Genomic DNA, 6000 nt, shown 5'->3' with positions numbered 1-6000 from the left:
CGTTCGGCTGGAGTGTTTGACCATCGATTACTCTCACTTGGTCAAACGCATGCCGCAGAGTCTCATCTCGCGACTGCTCTAATGGGAAATCCGCGAGGGATTCCCCAATAGAGAGAGGAGGAGCCGGCGGCTCCTCACTCTGATGCGGAGATGACGTAGACGGCTCTGTGACAGCTGCTCCCGCCAAAGCGACACCAGGACCTCCCCCTGTCAAATGGCAGGACCCACTCTTTACTAGGTGTGTCATTAACCCTTTGGTGACTGACCCCTTGAAAATGGTTCCTCCAGGAATGATGACGTTTCAGTTGTCAAGACAACGGAAAAACTAAAATACAAAAACAGAAAGATACGTCACAATGCTCTTGTGCACAAAACAAAATGCTCTTGTATTTGTATTTGTATTTTAGTTTTTCCATTGTCTTGACAACTGAAATGTCATGGTTCCTGGAGGAACCATTTTCAAGGGGTCAGTCACCAAAGGGTTAAACCCCGAAATCCCAGCCAATCAGTCCCCAAAATTAAAGAGTGGTTAAGGCGAGGATTAACCGCCGCCTTCACTATAAATTTTTCCCCTCTGAAAATAATGTGGACCGACACCAAAGGGTAGCGGTGAACATCCCCATGCACACACAACACCTTCACCCCTTGTGCTCCCCCCAATGCCTCGTTTTGAACCAGGCTTTGGCAAATTGAGGTCTGATTACAACCAGAATCCACCAATGCCTGATATGTAGCCCCTTGGATACTCACCGGTATGCGATACGCTCCAGCCCGATCGAGGGCGGCCTCTGGCGCGTCGGGGATCCGAACCACCGCGCCCACTTCCATTGCCGTGCACTGCTGTTGAAGGTGGCCCGGCTCCCCGCAGCGCCAGCAAACCGGCCCGGGCTTTCCCTCTGCACTGGTGATCTGGGGCTCACTCACCTGAGGTGGGGAAGAGACAGACACAGAAGGGAGAAACGGGAGGGCACCGCGGGTGCGGCGGGCCGGCTGGGGTGGTGCCGGCCCCCGCCTCCGCGGTGGGTGAATGGGGTGAGGACGGGACACAGGAGGAGGGGGAGAGAGAGAGAGAAGAGGAGAGAAGAGAAGATGCCATCTGCTGTCCTGCCGCCGGGACAGCCGCCAAATGGTCCTCCGCCAGCTTGACTGCCTGACCCAGCGACGCCGGGCGGTGGCACTGGACCCACTCCGCAGTTCCTGCTGGCAAGCGAGCGACGAACTGTTCCAGCACCACCTGGTCGATGATTCCTTCGGCGTCGCGGTTGTTGGCCCTCAGCCACCGCCAGCAGGCGTCCCGGAGCTGCTGGCCAAACGCGAATGGCCGGCCGACTTCCTCCAAGCACAGTGTGCGGAAGCGCTGGCGCTGCTGTTCTGGAGTGCGCCCCATGCGCTGGAGGACGGCCCAGCGGAGGTCCGCGTAGGCCAGCTGGCGGTCGGCGGGGAGCTGTAGCACGGCCAGCTGTGCTTCTCCCGTGAGCAGGGGGAGGAGGCGCGCCGCGCGCTGCTCCATTGGCCACCCCGAGGCTTCGGCGACTTGCTCAAAGAGCGTGATGAATGCCTCGGGGTCGTCCTGCGGGTCCATCTTGGTGACGGTGAAGGGAGACGGGCCCACGGTAGGAGCGCTGGTGGACCCCGCCGACGCGAGGAGGTGCCGGAACGCCTGTCGATCTTCTTGTTGGGCCAACACCAGGGCCTCGAACCGCTGTTCTTGCTCCTTTCGGAGGGTGAGTAGCACCTGGTGCTGGCTTTGCTGGGCCGTGGCGAGGGCGTGGACCAGTTCAGCGAATGGGGAGGACTCCACGGGGCTGTGAGGCTGCTGTGCTCCAGACCCCGGGTTTCGGCACCACTGTGACAGTTCGGAGTAGGTGGGTGGAGCACAGAGGACGGCAGGACAGAGATCAGGTTCAAATTATTGTTTATTGTTACACTTTTCAGTTTAACAAAGTCTTGAACAGACACACACATGCCAGGTGTCTTGTTCCGGGATGAGCACCTCTGCTGTCTGCTCTCCCTCCTTATATAGGGCGCGGTCACTGGGAAGACACACAAACACAGGTTAATTGCGCTCAGGTGTAGTGATTCTGCCACTCACCTTCCCTGACTCCACCCTCCTGTCACAGACCGGCGCTTGACCACGCCCCCGCTGCCACAGTTACTTTTTGTAATATGAATTTTTGTCTTGTTTTCCTTTCTTTGATTTTGCATGTGGATGTTTGTCTTTAACTGAGACCACTGGATTTTTTTGTCTTTCAGATAAATCATTATATGTTTACCTCATCCTCTTATTGAAAGCTCTACCTATGGCCAAATCTGAACCTCCTCACAGAGGCACCCAAACATTAGGGCTGAAATATCCTGATGCTTGGAAGAAACATCAATAATCCACCTCCATATTTTATAGCAAGTATCAGGTGCATGTCATCAAACCTGCTGATAGTGACCAACAGCAAAAAAGTTTGATTCTGGTCTTACACACCACACAATGCAGACTGTAGTTCTGATGTTTAGTGAAGTTCAGGCATTGCATTTTGTGAGATGCTTTCAGGAAATATTTCTTTATTATACCAATTCCAAACATTTTCCAAGCTTCATTCATATATATATATATATATATATATATATATATATATATATATATATATATATATATAAACACACACACACAGTGCTCAGCGTAAATGAGTGCAGCCCCTTTGAAAAGTAACATTTTAAACAATATCTCAATGAACACAAACAATTTCCAAAATGTTGACAAGACAAAGTTTAATATAACATCTGTTTAACTTATAACATGAAAGTAAGGTTAATAATATAACTTAGATTACACATTTTTCAGTTTTACTTCAAATTAGGGTGGTGCAAAAATGAGTACACCCCACAACAAAAACTGCTACATCTAGTACTTTGTATGGCCTCCATGATTTTTAATGATAGCACCAAGTCTTCTAGGCATGGAATGAACAAGTTGGTGACATTTTGCAACATTAATCTTTTTCCATTCTTCAACAATGACCTCTTTTAGTGACTGGATGCTGGATGGAGAGTGATGCTCAACTTGTCTCTTCAGAATTCCCCAAAGAAAATAATTTCTTTACACCACAAAGGTGAAGGCTACAAAAAGATCAGCAAAGCTTTACTTATCAGTCAGAATATTGTAGCAAAAGTGGTACAAAAATTTAAGAAAGATGGAACTGCAACCATCTCACAGAGATGTCCAGGTCGTCCATGGAAGTTAACACCTCGACAGTAGCGTCTTCTGATGAGAAGGGTTGAAGAAAATCGGCATGCAAGTTCACTGCAGTTATCTAAAGAAGTAGAAAGCCAAACTGGGGTGACTATTTCCTGTGACACAATATGGCGTACACTGCAGAGGAATGGCATGCATGGATGCCGTCCACGAAAGAAGCCTCTCCTAAAGCCCAGGCACAAAAAAGCCCACCTTGAGTTTGCCAGGGCCCATGCTGACAAAGATGAAGACTACTGGGACTCTATACTCTGGAGTGATGAGACCAAGATAAATATTTTTGGAACTGATGGCTTCAAAACTGTATGGCATCGCAAAGTTGAGGAATATAAAGAAAAATGCATGGTGCCTACAGTGAAACATGGTGGTGGCAGTGTAATCTAAGTTATATTATTAACCTTACTTTTTCCCGTTATAAGTTAAACAGATGTTACTGTATATTAAACTTTGTCTTGTCAACATTTTGGAAATTGTTTGTGTTCATTGAGATATTGTTTAAAATGTTACTTTTCAAAGGGGGTGTACTCATTTACGCTGAGCAATATATATCAGCGTAAATGATGTGTGTGTGTGTGTGTGTGTGTGTGTGTGTGTGTATATATATATATATATATACACACAACCCCGATTCCAAAAAAGTTGGGACAAAGTACAAATTGTAAATAAAAACGGAATGGGTGAAAGATCTGGACTGCAGCCTGTCTAGTTCAGTACCTGGACCCTTCTTCTACGCAGCCATGATGCTATAATTGATGCAGTGTTTGGTTTGGCATTGTAATGTTGGAAAATGCAAGGTCTTCCCTGAAAGAGACGTTGTCTGGATGGGAGCATATGTTGCTCTAGAACCTGGATACACCTTTCAGCATTGATGGTGTCTTTCCAGATGTCTAAGCTGTCCATGCCACATGCACTAATGCAACCCCATACCATCAGAGATGCAGGCTTCTGAACTGAGCACTGATAACAACTTGGGTCGTCCTTCTCCTCTTTAGTCCGAATGACACGGCGTCCCTGATTTCCATAAAGAACTTCAAATTTTGATTCGTCTGACCACAGAACAGTTTTGCACTTTGCCACAGTCCATTTTAAATGAGCCTTGGCCCAGAGAAGACGTCTGCGCTTCTCGATCATGTTTAGATATGGCTTCTTCTTTGAACTATAGGAGTTTTAGCTGGCAATGGCGGATGGTACGGTGAATTGTGTTCACAGATAATGTTCTCTGGAAATATTCCTGAGCCCATTTTGTGATTTCCAATACAGAAGCATGCCTGTATGTGATGCAGTGCCGTCTAAGGGCCCGAAGATCACGGGCACCCAGTATGGTTTTCCGGCCTTGACCCTTACGCACAGAGATTCTTCCAGATTCTCTGAATCTTTTGATGATATTATGCACTGTAGATGATGATGATATGTTCAAACTATTTGCAATTTTACACTGTCGAACTCCTTTCTGATATTGCTCCACTATTTGTCGGCGCAGAATTAGGGGGATTGGTGATCCTCTTCCCATCTTTACTTCTGAGAGCCACTGCCACTCCAAGATGCTCTTTTTATACCCAGTGATGTTAATGACCTATTGCTAATTGACCTAATGAGTTGCAATTTGGTCCTCCAGCTGTTCCTTTTTTGTACCTTTAACTTTTCCAGCCTCTTATTGCCCCTGTCACAAACTTTTTGAGATGTGTTGCTGTCATGAAATTTCAAATGAGCCAATATTTGGCATGAAATTTCAAAATGTCTCACTTTTGACATTTGATATGTTGTCTATGTTCTATTGTGAATACAATATTAGTTTTTGAGATTTGTAAATTATTACATTCCGTTTTTATTTACAATTTGTACTTTGTCCCAACTTTTTTGGAATCGGGGTTGTACACACACACACACACACACACACACACACACACACACACACACACACACACACACACACACACACACACACACACCACTTTCCCCCAGAGTATACAACAGAGCAACAGCAAAGTTCCTGGGGACTAAGAACAAATACAAAAGATGTTTTTGAAATAATGTTTGCATATATTGAAAATATTCCTTTGGGGTGTCAATAATTGTGGAACATATAGACCTATTTTTAGTGAGAAAATATTATTTAAAAAAGTTCACATAGTTCTAGTGAAAATGATTCTTTATTCGAACAAAGAGAAATACTTTCTCTTATTGTCTAAATGATTTGTGTGTGTGCTTAATGTTTATTTTATACAATAATGTATGCTCATTTTTTATGAAAAATTCCAATAATTTTGAATGGTAATGTAGATGCCTGCTGTATTATTTGTAACAGATTTATATCAGTTTAAATGTTTTGTAATTAGTTAAAATACATAAATACCAGATTTCACGAATAATTGATTATACCCACAGAAAAAGTCTCACACATTTATTTAAGAAAATAACATGATTACTTGAGATGACCTCAAATATTTGAAAAGCAGTGTATCACTTTTGCAAAAAAAAAAAAGTTTCGGTGACTGGAAGAACATTATAACAGTAAAAGAAATGCATTACGTAATACATATGCATATGTAATTACACATGATATAAATGATAAAGTGGAATTCTGGAATCCAGAGTCACAGAGGTCAAACAGAGGTCACAGGGGAAAAGAGCTGTTTCTGAAACTTTGAGTTCAGAACCCTGGCAGCTTGGAAACCATAAAGTTACCATTTATATCAATTATAGATAGAAAAATTCGAACCCACTAATTGGGGTGGAGCAATATGACAAAAATATCA

The sequence above is a fragment of the Neoarius graeffei genome, chromosome 2 (assembly GCF_027579695.1).
Source record: "Neoarius graeffei isolate fNeoGra1 chromosome 2, fNeoGra1.pri, whole genome shotgun sequence".
NCBI classification, from domain to species: domain Eukaryota; kingdom Metazoa; phylum Chordata; class Actinopteri; order Siluriformes; family Ariidae; genus Neoarius; species Neoarius graeffei.
This window is presented reverse-complemented; position numbering follows the sequence as displayed.